This window comes from Mycteria americana, chromosome 5, assembly GCF_035582795.1.
Source record: "Mycteria americana isolate JAX WOST 10 ecotype Jacksonville Zoo and Gardens chromosome 5, USCA_MyAme_1.0, whole genome shotgun sequence".
Lineage (NCBI taxonomy): Eukaryota > Metazoa > Chordata > Aves > Ciconiiformes > Ciconiidae > Mycteria > Mycteria americana.
The window spans coordinates 30,462,697-30,479,043 of record NC_134369.1 but is presented as its reverse complement, the minus strand read 5'-3'; positions in this window follow the sequence as shown (position 1 = coordinate 30,479,043).

The window sequence follows — 16,347 nt, the reverse complement described above, 5'->3', positions numbered from 1 at the left end:
CCTCCCCCCGCCCGCCCGGTCGGCGCGCGGGGCTCGGCGGGGGCGGCGCGCGGCCGGGCGAGCGGGCGCGCGGCCGGGCGGGCGCGGGGCCGCGCGCAGGAAGCTGGGGCGGGCGGGAGGAGCCGCGCGGGGCCCCGCCGCGAGGGGCTCCGCACAGGAAGTTGATGCAACAGGGCCGCGGGGGGGGCGCGGGGGGCGCGCGCAGGAAGCTGGCGCTGCGGCGGGGGGGCGGGAGGAAGCGCGGCGTCCTCATCCCCATGCAAGGGGCTTTGCTGATGCACCACGGCCGGGTGCGCGGCCGGGCCGCCCGGGCCCGCGCCCACGGCAGCCCGCGGGCGCCCAGGAAGAGCCCCCTCCCCTCCCCTCCCCTCCCCGGCGCATCGCCGGCCCTGCCATGTTATTCGCAGAAATAGCGCAGCCGCTCGCCGTGCGGCCGGGAAGGGTTTCCCCCTCCCCTCCCCTCCCCTCCCCTCCCCTCCTCTCCCCTCCCCTCCTCTCCTCTCCTCCGCCGGCCTCCGCCGCTGCTTTCCGCCTTGCCGTTCATGCAATGGGGTTTGCTTATTTATTTATTAAGTTACTACTCCAGTGCCGGGTGATGCTGCCATTTGCTTTCGTGCGAGCCGCGGGGAACGGCAGCGCATCAGCTTTCCCTGCCTGTTTTTTTGTTGGGTTTTTTTTTTCCCCCCTTCCTCTTTTAATTCCCCTCCCAAAAGAAAAAACAAATCGTGGTGAGTCAGAAAGTTTTATAGGCAGGTTCAAAGCAGTGAAGTGATATATCGTGAGTTTTCACGTTTCTGAGGAGCCCGTTGACATGAAAGGCAAATAAACGTGAATTTTGCTTGGGGGGCTGTTAGGATCAAAACACTGGAGAAGGGGAGGCTCCTCGCTTAGGTTTCTGGGTCCGTGCGAGAAGGCAGCTCGGGGACCATCGCCGCCCCCCCCCAGTTTCCAACCACGGCACAACGGGCTGCTGGGGGCTGCCCAAACCCAAGCGGCCAACCCATGCAGGATCAGTGCTTATCTGCAATAAACTAGCTTAACTTACAGGCGTGGCATGCACCCCCTGTGCGCCTCCGGCTTCTGAAAGTCTCGAGTCTCAGAAATACTTAAAACGTCGCCTTTACATCGGAGCCACCATTGCTAAAGCAGTGGGACATGTCCTGGACGCTGCGGGATTCGCATGAGCTCTCACAGAAAGCCGGGGTTTGATGCAATGCAAAACCAATTTTTTTTTTTTTAATAGCCTCTCGCATCGCTTTATTTCTTCAAAATGTTCACAAGTTGGGAAGAAAAGTAAGTGTTTGCATTATCTCTGCAGATGCTTCAGGAAACCACGATGAACTCATTATTATGTTGTGAAACTAAATCCATAAAGCAGTCATGATGAGTAACTCAGGGACTCGTCGTAATTGGGCAGTAATGCACGGTTTTATCATCTGGAGGATTCTGGTGTGCTCGATGTGAGCAGGGATTTACAGCAAGGTTCCCTCTCAACTGTCAAAAAATTGGGCTACCAAGCCATTGTTTATTTAATTACTGTTAATTTTCCACTTCTCTTTCCATCAGCCGGTTGCCCAGTTGTGTGTGATTTAATTGTGAACTTTACAACATTTGATGCCTTTCTTAAAGCTGTAGCTCCTGGACTCATACAGTTATGCAAGAAACTCAGGTTTATTTTTTTTTAATTAAGTTTCTAGCCTGTGGGTTTGTAGATACGAGCTTGAAGACACAAACCTTAAAGGCACAAAAAGGAAAAGGTACGAAGCAAATAGAGTCATCCAAAAATGCCTTTTTGTTTTGTTTTATTTTACTGTCACATTGTTTGGCTTTTTTTTTTTTTTTTGAGGCAATCTCTCCTACCCCCCCTTTTTTTTCTCTTTTTCCTTTTTTTTTTTTTTTTTTTTTTGGCAAGGCAGGTATGATTCTGAACAGCAGGGTTGATGGAGTACTAAAAAAATAAACACACAGAAAATACCAGGGTGCTCATCAAATAGTTACTGATAGGTGCACCGTTCATGGGTTAACAGGTAAGGTCACGTGCACGGGACTACCAAAAAATCTAACAGCCATCACAAGTAGGTTTTCTAACACGTCCAACTGTGACAAGAGGTGTTATGTTTAGTATAATAAAAATACTATACTATTTTTAATAAAATTATATCTGTTCTTTATACTTCTTTCTACTTGACTTCTACAGCCACTCAATAGATCAAGTAATATCAGGTCAATTACTGTCATGTTAGTTTACTTGAGATTTCTCTTGGGGCTGGGGGACCATCCAGCCCCCTCCCTCCTCTCACCCCTCCAGTCTCGAGTCCGTAACCAGTTTTTAAACCCCTCTGAAAATCCCAGCCCCGATACTCATGATTTTTCCCCCTCCATGTAAACTTTTACTACTGGCAGTTCAAGTCATGGAGGCCGAGTGTTACAGCCCAGACAACAGCCTGGATTTTAATTTTACCTTCAGTTAGGGTTTGAAGCAAGAAAAGGAATCAGCTTACTCTGAAAACAATCAGACCAGAGTTGCTTTTGTCCTTCAGAGTTTTTGATAGAGGCGCCAGAAAAATAAATACCGAGTAAAGCCTGTTTATTTCACTGGTTTGTATCTTTCTGGTTAACAAGCAAGTTAAAAGAAGGTAGAACGAGTGATAAAGCGTTATTAGAGATTTGGTATGTTTATTCTGCTGAGGAGTCAATACGCGCAGTTTGACTGAAGTTTGTTTTAGAGATGAACTTTGGACAAAGTTCAAAGAAAAAAATAATCATTAGCTGTTACCATAGATGTGCAAAGAAATTTTACATGGTTTGTCTTAGAACTCAGAGTGTGATGGGTATCTCGCGATACTGGTTATATTCAGTGGGCACTCCCCACGGTGATCTTCGGGTCACAGCTGGGTAGAGTGGCTCAGACCATTTTATACCCTGAACTCAGCGGTTTAAGCCACAGATCCTGATTATCACAGACGCGCTGAAAGTTTTTCCTTTAATAACAGCGCATATACACCATTCCTTTGTTCAGACTTGCGATGATGAAGAGGAGTGGTCCCAGCCTCTGTGGTACTTAGCTTCACTTCCACATCAGCAAAAAGGGCCTCCATAGGTGTATGTGTAGCATTCACCTCCTAGTAGCATTAGAAGGGGTTTCGTGTATGAAATTGGAAGCAATGGTACCATCAGATGCACAGCTAAATGCTTGAATAAAGTGCCTGGTTTTGTTTGTTGGCTTCATACAGAGATATCTAGCATGCTTTCCTTGCAGTGAAAGCAAACCTTGCTAGAAGCCTAGGAAAAAATTCCCTCCTTTGTGCACAAAGTTGCACTCCACACCTCTGCCTCCAAATGTGGTATTCCTGCTGCTCGTCAGAAATCATAGTTTGGTTTGTGCAGATTTTCCACTTTCTGCTTGATCACATCATCCTGGATACTCACCCAGCCCCCTTTTCCAAGTTTGTTTCCTAAGAGCACTTACAAGCACAAGGCAAATCCGAAACCTTTCCAAAGTTAGTGGAAAACTCACAAAAATCAACAGGCTTTCAATGAGAATTTGCAAGCAGCTTCTCAATTATGATGTTTCTCATTGAATGTTATTTCACCAGTTTGGGTGAATTTCAGAGAAAGCAGCACAGTCTATGTAAAGTATTAACGCAGGGGCATCTCAAGAGTAATCGTCATTACTGACAATTATTGTAATAACTGTTCAAAATAACAAGTTACATCATAACGTGTTAGCTTTGCTATATCCAGCCCATCTTACAGTGCTGTTTACTGAGAGTACTTACAGAAAAATCTGAGGAGACATTAGTTAATGTGCAGAAACAGTCCTGTAGCCACTTGTGTTAAAAGGAATTAGCAGCAAGTGCAAAGGCTCCTAAACTACAGGTCACAGATTAAGTTGACAGCGGGGTAGCCACATAGCCCTTTCTCTTCCCCTGGTTTTCAGCAACAAAACTACCTTAAAAAATAAACTACGAGTTAGTTACTTGCCTGTTGCTGTTTTTCACTGTGCTTTTGGCAGGGATGCTAGATGGCTGCAAATAAGAGGGGAGATAGACTGTGCAGCCGTGCTTAAAAGAGAAAGCCACAAGACCATTTCAGGCAAGACGTACCCCAGCCTAAGAAAACAGTGGGGAACCTGCCTGTTTTTCTCATCGGTGTTTGAACACGGGGTTATCTCTCCAGCAGGATCCAGCAAAGAGCTCCTTCTGCAAGCAAATACGTTCCTCTTTCCCAGGGTCAGGGAAGGATAGGGCATCACTCACTTCCAGACGATAAGGAAAATTAAGCAGACGGTTTTTAGACCACTGGTTGGGGCCAGAGCCTGAAAACATGAAGCATACAAGACACTTGCCATTAAGGACGTCAGCCTAAGTACAAACTGTGTTGCTTAACATAAGAACCTCTGACTTCCACCACGGATTATTGCCTTACATAGGAGCTATTGCTTACAGCAGCCGATGAAGCAGACCTCTGCTTACCCTGGCCCATCTGAAACGACTTGCTCACTCGGCAGCTGTCGGTCGGTCCAGCCGGGAGCGGTGCAGCTGCAAATCTCGCTCTTCTGATGCTCTGCCTGGGAGGCAGCAGTTAACTGGGTGAGCTAAAAACGTCCATAGGAGTGCATTGCCTGGGATGTATATTCCAGGAAAGGTAATTCAGCCTGTGGACTGCCCTGTTCCTTTTGCAAAATTCACGTTCTCCAAGCTGCCCCCAGCAGCAGAGCCAGGGAAGGCCGGTCAGCGCAGCACAGCGTTGCGTCTCTAGTGGGATTTCGCTGGGGTTGCAGGCTCTTGCAAGGTTAACCTTGAAAGGATGACTCCGTCTTGCTTTCTCTTCCCCTGATTACTGACTGTTTTGCTTACCACAGATGCCGGTTATTTTGTACAGAAAGTAGAGGACTGTAGCTCAGAGGGGGCAGCCCAGCCTGTGGCACCGGAGAGCAGCGGGGACTTGTGAGGACCCACCATCGTCTCGTACCTGCCAGCAGCTCCCAGAGCTCTTCTTCCTTGGCTCCCCTCTTAGCGTTTCAGTCATGTTAAGGTTTCGGAATGTAAAGTCGGGAAGGTTGGCGGCTCCTTATCTAATCTGACCTCCAGCAAAATGCTGGCTATTTCAACCAGTAATTCTGTATCAGATCTGCAATTTGGGGAGGCCAGAGTGTATCTTACCCTTCACAAGCCATTGCTGACTGCTTCTGGAGGTGCATCTGCTTTCAGAGAGTCTGGTGGTCTGGCTGCTTCCAGACTGAAGGAAGATCTGAGCAGCGATACTGTCTCTGGGAATCAAGAGGAATGGGTTTCTTTGCCCTTTTTTTATCTTTTCTCTTTAGGTAGATGTGAGCAGTCATAAAGGGGACATCGCTCACGGCTCTCAGGTGGCTGGCCAGGCTGACTAAGCACACTTATGGATCCCGTACACTGTTTAGAATCACAATGAGCTAGAAATTGTGTGCCAAGATGCGAACGGTCCAGGGAACAGTTACTCATTTTTAAGCCAGCAGTATGAAGTATCCTAGGTGCAACTGCTGTTCCATTATCAGGTAAAAGACGCTCTTTTTGGCTTATTGCCCTTTTTGTTAAACAACATAATGCCCCCTAATTCAGGCTGATTTGTTGCAATGTTGGTCACCCCGCTAAATTTTTCAGCTGGAGATTGTTGGACCACTAGTGATTAGGGATATCTACGCTCCATCAAAATACCCTTTTCCAGATGCCTTCAGCAGAATTGTCTCGCTTTTATTTTTGAGGAGCTTGGAGGGGAGAAAGTTTAGTAGAATTGGAAAGCTGTGGACGGAAATGAAACCCCTGAGTAAGTTTTCAAGGACCCACTGAAAGGAAATGACAACTTTTGTGATGGAGCATTTCAGTGTGTCGCTAACCTGATAAGCAAATAGAAGTGCAGAGTAGTAAACCAAAGGCACAAGACATAGACCATGACAGCAACTACCAGGTTGTAACACAGGCATATAGACATCTCAACAGGTAGACCTCCCACATGCACAGAAACCAGACATTGCAGCAAACAGCGTCCACAAAAAAATGTCCATTCCTATAAACAGTACAACACCAGTAGACAGGACGTCATGTCTTTTTAGTTCTTTTAGGTGTTAATGGTCATTTTGGCACCTCGCAGGAGAGATGTGATAAAGCAGAGCCTGCCCCAAGGAACGTACAATTTAAAAGGTCACTACAGGGGAGAGGCGGGCAACCAAGGTGCCTTAGGAAAACTAGGTGATGATGATAATTTCAGGATGTTAAGTACTTCAAATATAAGTACTGATTGCGGTTTTCAAAAATATTTGCATAAATTTGGCCCCTAAATCCTTCCATATCACTAGATACATAAAGAGCCTGGGGTTTGAGCGGATGGAGCACCTAAAAAGCAATTCAGTTCTCTTTAAGTATTTAACTAGGCATATATTCGAGCTGCCAGTTTGGGACTTCCACCTGAGCAGCATCTTCTCCTATAGAATGATGTAGCAAGAAGAATATCAGTGTTTGAGAGCAGTGCAGAAGTAGTAAGCTTTGGGAACTATTAAACTACTGGAATCCCGCATATTTATCATGTGTCGTCCTGACTTCACTGTGCTGAAAAGTAGCCCAGCATAGGCACAAGGACAGGGGAGGGAAGAGGAGCTGTGAAACAGTTGTTATTAAGAAAGGATGGGGAAGGGGAATCCAGGAGCGGAGCTGTGCCTGGCTTTGCATGTGAGAATAAGTGAGTTAACGATGACTCAGTGGACAGAGAGGTCAGTGCCAGTGCAGGGATTCAGAGTGGGTTTTCATGGCCTAACGATAAATAGTGTTAGTCAACTCTAGATTATCTGGGATTAAGTGTATCGTGGGTGCAGATACCCCCGAGGTGACCAATGCTGAACTAGCATGGGTTTGTAGGAGCGCTGCTGTGCTCGTGCAGCACCGTGCCACATGGCATTGCATCTTCTGAGGAGCACTGGTCCCCTGCCCTTCACAGCCCCCGGCGCCACCAATCCTTCCCAATGGCGTGACACCCTCTTCTCCGAGCTTCCTGGGCAGGTCTGGCAATGTCTGGGTTTCTGCTTTGGCTGCGTTATCTCGTCCTGCCGTTTTCTCGGGTAATCCAGAGTTGAATGCAGCTGCGTTTTGACTGGAGTGGGAAGGGGCAAAGTAAAGATCAAAAAAGAGTCAATAAACCTGACGGATATGGAAGGCATCTGCACAGTGAGACAATGCTCTTTTTACTTAGTCATGTCTTACAATACAGCTACCGCATCATAAATTCAGAGACACATGTATGTAGAGAGAGGTCTACACAGGTATTTTATTTATAATTGATTTTAGTATCTTCCACTCAAGTCTTCTGTTGTTTGAGTGATAGGCAAGTTGCAAAATATATCACTCAAAGAGTTAGGGAATTCAGCAATTAAGCCTGTTTGTGCATTCTTTGTGTTCAAAATTGATTAATAACAGTAAGATACACCAACATTATGCTTTTCAGCTAAAAGACAGTTAGATAATGTCAATATATTCACAAATCTCATTGGCATCACTTCCCTATATGAATAGTACACGTAAGCATAAACATATTTTTCTCTCACTAGGAAGGAGAGAATTAAAAGGCTGTTTCTTTCAAAACTCTATTAGGCGATCAAGTGGAAACATGACATAATTTGATTAGTTTCTCTCGCAGTGGACTTGGAAACACCATAGTGAATTTGAATAAAAGCCTATGATAGTTCGAAAACATTGCAAAGTTCCTGTTCACCTTAGTCTCACTGGTAATATCAGTGGGGCTCCTGAAAGCATCGACTCAGTGCTTGCCATCAGCCAGATAGTTAAACAAGGAGTTGGAAGTTATCTGAAGTCTATAAAATTCAATGGAAACTTGTATTTTGCCTGTTTACAAAGCCATTGCGTGCCCACCCCCTCAGAGCAAGCCGAAGGATGTTGTTTCAAAAAAGATACACTAGAATTAGAAAGGCAACAGAAGGGATAGGGAATAACTTTCACCTTGAGAAAAAAAAGGTGGGGACTAGGACTTTTCAGCTGAAGTAAGAGAAAACTGAGGGGGAACATAAGAGGCCTGCTAGATGGAGAGCGGCATGGAGAAGGAGAATAGGGAGCGATTGTTCACCGATCCTCAAGATGCAAGAGTAAGTGGCACTGAGTGAAATGATTAGACAATGTTTAAAACAAACAAAAAGCAATACTTTTTCGTTCAATGCGTAATTACCTTTGGAACTCATTGCTGCAAGATTTCATGGAGCCTGAAAGTATAAATGTGTTCAGAAAGGTGTGAAACAAATCTACTGAAGGATGCCACATCTGACTCAGCCCTTTTACCACTGATTGCCAGGGGCTTCCACGAGGAAGATCCTTCTGGATGCACCCCATTTCTTACAGCCCTCTTTAAGTACCCGAGTCAGGACATTACCAGAGAAAGGCTGGGCTAGATGATGCATCTTTGGTCTCCTTCAGTATTGTCACTTTTATGAGTTCAGGAATAAAGGAAGTAGTAATATTTTGGTGGAGGAGAAAAATAATCAGTGCAAGAGGTTTCTTCTCTATTCATGGGTGCCGATGGTATGTAGACTTTGCTCTTTACTTGAATAGAGTGAAACTTCTTGCACTGTGGGTTGGGATTTTTTTCTTCTGAGAATGAAAACAGGCCTTACGTTGTCATTCATATCACATTTATTGGAATGGGAGGTGGTTTATCTTTTAATAAAAACAGATTGTTCGAACGGGAATCACGTAAGGGGGCTGTTTGAAGGCCGTGGAGGAACGGTGCTACACGTCCCTACAAACCAAAACAGCATCCTGGCTCTCCGCTGCTTGAAATACTGTTCACAGGCAGCCAGGCTAGGCAGGAGCCGGCCGGGGGACGGGGTGCCCGGTGTGGCTCTGCTGGGCCCCTGCGGTGGGTTTGCAGCCACCCACCGGCACCCACCCATCTCAGACAGCCTCTTCCCTGGAGAGATGGAGATCAGGGTCAACCCACCCAGCAGCTTCCACTAGGGGCCACTGCTACATAGAGGAGGAGGAGGAGGAAGAGGAGAGGGAAGAGGTCAGAAAGCATTGCAGTCTTGAGGCTTTATTTCCAGGCATGAGGACATCAGTTTGTAAACTGCTTGGCAAATGTGTATGAAGTACTACTATTTCTGTTGAGGCACACAAGAGAAAAGGGATGGCCACTGGGAGCTGCAGGGGCTGGTTCGTTTCCACCTCAGGTGTTACTGGCAGGGACTGAAAGTCACCCCTCCATCCAAACCCTTCTCCCTGCACCATGTGAAGTTAGAGGAGCAGCGGATCCCTTGTTCCTGAGGGGCCATCTGAGGTCAAGGAGGTGAAATGTCCTATGCAACAGCACTTCAGAGAGGAAGCCATGCATGTTGTAACAACAATGAAGTTATATTTACAAATATCTATATGAAATTTGCTGCTTCCAGTTTGGACCTAAAGAAAGGCTTGTGTGCCTAAAAGCTTGCTTGTGTTTTCTAGTGATACTGGTCGATCTCCTAATATATATATATTACCTTCAAGACTTGCCCTTCTTTATTCTTAGACCATGGCAACTACAGCACTACTAAATATAATATTGAGACTTGGCAAAATATATTTTTAACTCCCAGGTTTCACATGAACCATGTCTTTCCTCACTTGCACGGGATGCTTGCTGCTTTCTAGGGCTTCAGTACAAGCAAAACTGAACTTACAGGGCCAGGGAGTAATTATATCAATGGATATTTCTGGGGAATTCATTCAAAAGTTTAAAATTCTTTAGGGAATCCCTTCTGGCAGAGATGAGAAGACTGTATGAGGAATATTAACCTTGATGGATAAACTGAGAGACCTCAAATTCTGCCTGCCCTCCTGGAGAAGAAATGCCTCCTCTACCGATTTAGAGAGGAATTTAAGAAAAATGTCCAAATACATAAAGGTGCTAAAACAGCATTTCCAGCTCACCACGCCCCTCAGCAATTCTACTTTCACCCAGACCTGAAAGAAATTAATTATTCCCCAGAAACAAATGTTTCTCTGCTATTTGTAAAGAGCTAAGGGATAGGAAGATACACCCCTTCTACCGTAGAGTCCTTAGAGGGGATCGAATAGCTTGTGTTTATTTATCTTTACTAGCATAACCGGCTGTCAGCGGATTATCTCCTTCTGGCATCGAGATGGCTCCTTTTCACCATCAGGCAGCTGCAGAAGCAGCAGAGATTTTTTTGCTGATTTTTTACTTCGTAGTTCATTGTGTCTCTCCCCTTGGTTGCTGGTGTGAACTGCTTGGTGGGGAATCTGCCTCTGAGGCCAGTCTGTCCTGCTTCTCTGCTACGCATCTGAAAAGTTTAGAGGGTCCTTCTTTGTTTCAATATTGAGGATAAAACGATGTGATTAGATAGATAAACAATAGTGTCATTTTGCGTCCTCTGGCTGAAGATACAGCTGCCCCCTAGACATGCTTTGGAATGATACAGGCACAGGAGCTTGTGCCAGGAAGCAGGGGGATTCTCCACTGCAAGGTAGGATTGTCCCAGATGTACAATATTTGTCATGGTACAGCAGCACCAACACCTGATTCAGATAAGAACCACGTTTTTTGGGCACTGTGCAAACGGTTCAGGAAAAGACTATTTCCACTTCTGAATACATAACATACAGCATTGGCATTAACAAAGTCCAGCCCTTATCTCAGTCTGAAACTGCACGCAGTGAGAAAATGTGCCCTTTGCCATTACCTGTCTTACTGCTACTGCCACCCCTAACCCTGCGCTTAACATCTGCAGAGGGGATATGCCTGTGCCAGAACAGAGCGTGCAACGTTAGCATTATTCAGATATGGTCCTTATCTTCACCTGGAAGAAGAAACTGAATACCATAATAAGGAGTCCTCTACAACTGCCGGCTGCTTCTTTCCATGTTCCCACAGCTTAGTGCATGCAGGAAGATCCTTTCTGTTGACTTCAGCTGGGGGCATCTCAGGATGTGTCACTTTGAGGGAGACTCCAAGTGGTGTGCGTTGAGGAAGGTCCCTGTGACACCTTCATCCATGGGGGTCTGGGATATCTCAACAGTGTGCGGGCTGGGACAGGGTGGTGCCTGGGGGGTACACCTGCATCTAGAGTGGTCCAGGGTGCTGCCATGCGGTGGGGCCCAGAAGAGAGTCATTTGGAGGCTGAGATTCCTCAGCATTTTAAGGTGAGGACTGATCACCTCAATTACAAGGGGACTGAGATGCTTGCTTTGGGACCACCTGAGGGTTCCTCAGTCCCAGGAATATGGATGATGCCTCAAGAAAGAGACCCCAGACTGCCACAATTCAGAAGTGTCCCTTCAGCCTCCATTTGGGGTGATGTGGGACATCTCAGTTTGGCGTTGACAGGACACCTCAGATTCGCTGCAGTGCATTGATTCTGTGAGGAACACACAGGGGGCACTCGTCATTCGGGGACGTCTCCAGACCTCAGTCCATTGGCCTCAGTATGCCAATATTGAGGGTCAGGATACAACCATCTGGATGGGGAGTTAGCTCAAGGCACACCCATTTTTGGAGTGCAGGACTGTGTGATATAGAGGGGACCAGAGAACCTCAGTTTGTGGAGGAGAGGTTGCCCAAGGGCACCTCCATGGTGCTGCCAGGATACCTGAGTATGGTGGGTGTCAGAAGAGCAGACCTTGGAGATCTCTGGGTGTCTGGATTTGGGAGGGTACCAGGCATCTCAGCTGGAAGGCATGCATGGTGCTGAGCACCATGTCCACTATGTCGCTGACTTCTTAATTTGGGAGGATCCCTTGTGCCTTCATCCCCTGTGAAACCCCTAGTCCAAACAGTACTTATGGCAACCTCTATGCAGTTGATGGGAGGAGTGTAGGAAAATATCCAAGTCCAAATTTATATGGGCTTCCCATGTCTACATCCAGGCCTAGGGGCAGGGCTTGGCCGAGGGGTGGGAAACACAGGGCTGAGCAGCACTCTTGGGTATGGCAAGCACCTCCATGGTCAAAGCCAAGAGGGTGGTTGCTGTACATTAGTCCCCATGCTGCAGAGCAAGATGGGGGCTTGCACTGCAAGCTAAGGTGAGGCTCAGAAGGTGTCCTGGTGAGGCACTGTCATTCCTGCCTGGCTCCTGATCTTCCAGCCTTACCATTCATCGCAGTTCAAAAGCATGGCAGAGCACCCCAAGGTGGGGGAAGGCCGGCAATAATGGGGTAAAAAGAGAAAAAGGAACCTGCACTTTTTCCTAATTCAGATCAAATATTTGGATCAGAACAGAAGGTCAAAAGAGATAAGGGATGTTTGAGTATGAAGCAGAGGGGACCAGAGACCACGAGGTCAAGTGTTGAAAACGAATAGAGAATAGACGTGTGATGGGCCTACACGTGGTGGAGGGGGATATTCCTTTCTACTGGTGTTCAAAGAGGAACTGTAATGTTTTAGATATTTCCCTTTCATGAGAAGGAATGAAATACTGAAGGCACCCTAGGAAGTTGCATGAGATCATCAGGGAGAGTACCCAGTCTCGGTGATATGTGCGGGGCACATGCTTTGGCAGGGGTAGGTAGGAGATGGCTTCTAGAGGTGGGCACCTGGAGAGAGAGAGAGGGAGAGAGATGAAGAGGAGGCATGGGCAACAGAAGGACCCCCAGAGGGCATCAGAATAGGATGGGTGAGGAAAATACAATCCGAAATGGAGTAAGTTGTTTGAGAACAGTAGGCAGAAAGTGAAATTGGGCTGAAAAACGTGAAAGGGAAAGATAAAAGAAAAACAACAGAACCAGGGAGAAAGTGAGAACAAAGAGAAAAACCGAGACTGTGAAATCCACCTGAAAAGATAAGTGAGTTCCTCGCTCCCTATCTCTCACTGCAGCGAATATTTGGAGGGTTTGACTTGCTGCCTGAGGCAAATTAAGTTAAGTAATGGGGAGGATAATGGGGTTTACACCTGGAGGGATCTTCTTGCCTCCCTACTGCTGTTTCAGTAACAAGTGTGTGGCTTTACATTATGTCCTTTGTATAGGGAAGGGCTCTCCAGTACGTCAAGGATTTTATAGTGAAGTAGGGGCTGGGACCAGGAAAGGTGACTGAGTGTGCTTGAAAAGGTTTCAATGCTTAAGAAAGTATGTGTTCATATTGTTGTGTGATATTTTTTATAAATATTCAGTTCAGAGCTGTTTTAGGGAGGAATTCTGAAATACACCAAGGCTCTTCTCCTTTCTTCCTGTATTTCTGTCTTCCCCCCAAGATTCAAACAATCGTCACCTTTTTTTCATGCTATGTTTTAGGATTACCGTTGTCTTCTGGTTTTAGCTCCTTTTTTTCCCCCTCATGGACTCTCCCTCATCCATTCTAGGATTTGAACTTCTTTTTTTCTTTCATTCCTTCTTTTCCCCCTTTCTTTCCCTTCAGCCCCAAGTGCTTTCCTCATTGCAAGGGTAATTCTACCTTTAATTACTCCCCTCCATGAAATCTCCATTCTCTCTTGCCTCCTAATGCACATTCTCTCTCATATCCTTCTACTTCCCCTCGCTCTTGCGTACACTCTTCCCTAGCTTCCCATCTTTTTCCCCCCATCCTTCCTTGACATTTTCTTTCTTATCCCCGTTCCTGCCTGTATCGCGGTGAGTGTCCCTCCCTGCCTTCCCCTGACCCCTGCTTTCCCTTGCTGCCAGTGCCCTCCTCCAGCCCAAATATCTCCATCTCTCCTTCTCCTCGTGGGAAGACAGGCTTGGGATAGCCTGTGAGAGGGACAAGCCTGAAAAGAAGCACTTACAATGAGAACTTGAGAAGAACAAGCCGCGAGGAAAGCTGAAGAGGAAGCGAGGTGTGTAGGAAGAAAGCAAAGGAAGGGAAATGAGAGCAGGGAGGCAAAACCAGAGAGAAGAACTCAGAGTCATGAAAACACTCGGACACAGTAGGGGGAGAGAGAGACAAAAAACCCAACCAAACAAAAAAACCAGCTGGAAAACGCAGTAGAAAAGATAAGGGTGTTCCTAGTTAGCTGGGGCTGTGGCAATGAGTCAGAATCACTGAGTTTCCGATCTCCTATTCAAATGTAAACAAATATTTCTTCATCTGTATTGCAGTGGTGCCCAAAGGGTGCCAATCAACCCACAGCACGGCAGGGTTATTCACACACGAGAGACCTTGCAACCCCGGCAGCACTTTTGCTGTAATGCAAAGGCAAAGAGCAGGGAGGAAGGTACAGCACACCTGCAAAGCTGTCAGGTGGGTGTCAGGCAGGGGGATTAGTAACTGGTTGGGTTTTTTTGTTTTTTTCCACCAAACCTGAAATACATGAAGATGCTTGCCCACAGATGAGCCAGGACCACCTCTCTGGCAGGACAGCCTGTCCCTCACCAGCTCCTCTTTGGCCTGAAGAGATGTCCAGCAGCTAGATATTCTGCTCCTCCGTCCTTTGCTTCCCGTAACCAAACCTTACATGCTCCCAGTAACTCCTACCTCGCATATTCAGGAAAGTCTGACCCCTGTTTAGATACATGAACTAAAGAGAAGTGCTAGACTGACCCTCATTAAAAATTATTATATTCTCGGACATTGAAGTGTGTAAGATTTACCGATTTTGCTCTTCCCTTTGCACCCATAACCACATGAAAATAAATAATTATAATAAAGAGTGATTACCTTTTCTAGGTATGTCTTGCCTATATCTGGCCATATGTCAATGTGAGACTGCCTCACCCTTTACCTTATATTTGTCAGGAGAAGCTAAGTAAAGGTTGTATTAACTGCTATTTGCCCTGGTCCTGTGGTATGCAGCTAGTGTGAAATTCAAAGACAATTTAGAATGCTATCACCGGTCCTACTGATGGTATTTTGCACTCCCTTTATGTAGTACAAAGCAAATTGTACCCCAGGTGCTTAATTTTCCTCTAAAAAAATTAAGACATTAAACATATTTGCTTTTCAGCTTGCGAACACTCCATCCCTCTGATGCAGTGGTTCTGACTTCCTGGGGACTGCCTGTCTAGAAATGTTTGTGCAGAGCTGCTCACTGTACAAATACACCTTTAGGATCCACTCTTAGCAAGTACTCCCTGTTTAAATCCACCTAAGTTGGTCGTGAAGCAGAAGGGTCACTGAATATACTTTGGTCCTTACAATTGCAGTAATTTTCTGAAGAGCAGAAAGTTTCCTCAGGCAGAAAAAATACGTTTGCTCCATCAGCAAGACAGCACAGATTGAGGCTGTTGGCACTTAATGTATGTAAATTGTCAGGAATCCCAAGTCACCCATCCAAACCAGCTCTTTTGAAGGCAATGCACTGCGCCCCGTCTCTCAAATCTGCCACAAGCCTTGACCAACTCTTGTTGGCTATTTCTGGCATGAACTAGTGAAACCCTTACAGAGTTTTTAGTACTGGAAGGGATCACGCCTTTTGTAACGCTGTATTTCAAGCATGTAGCAGATTACAGGAAAACAAGCTGCAAGAAAAGCGATCTACGTTCAGATCTGCTCTTTTCAGTGGCTTGCTGGCGGTGTGCTAGCCAAATCACTGGATTTCTCTGCCTACTCTTCCTTATGCAAACAAGGGGAAGTGATACGTCGTCATTATTATAACATCTAGGGATGCAAATTACTGTGTCAATGATTACTGTTTGTTCTCAAAATACATTCCATTTCCCTTTATCCCATTTACAACACTGGATTAGTCACTTCCAATGTTACAGAATCATAACCATTCATTCGTTCGGATGAAGTACTAGTTTCTTTAAAAAGAAAAGCGACTCTTAAGAGGTGGGCCACTATTTAACACAAGGTTATGCGGGATCAAGTTGCTTAGATACTGGGGTGATGGAGGCTATTAAGTACAGAGGTGACCAATAAACAGCACTAAAAAGTGCATAATATATTGAGGATATAGCAAACACTTGTCTAATGTAACATCTGATGGCTAATGAGGATTTGTAACTCATCTGTAAGAACAGCTTTACTTTCTTGCAATGGTACTGATTGCATCAGGAATTTCATAGTAGTGCAGAACAGTACATAAATTAAAATCATTAGACTGATGGGATACACAACTATTAGCACACATCAGCGTGCTTCCTTGAATGTGGATTTTACAAAGTAGGAAATATCTTCAAGAATCTACCTACATCTTCGTGGTTTTGCAAAGCAGTTTTTCACTGCTACGTGTGTATTAGTGCCAACTTCTCCCTCACTGAATTTGGGATTGTAAAAAAGTCTCTGATCTCTGACTATATATTGTCCTAGCAAGGGAGGAAAATGTTTTATTGAAGCTTGCTGGAATTTTGAATGAGCTTTAATCACTGAGATACTGGAGACAATTACTCGGGCTATGGCTACACACAAAATTGCAGCGATTGAACTGAAGATTGGAAACTGATA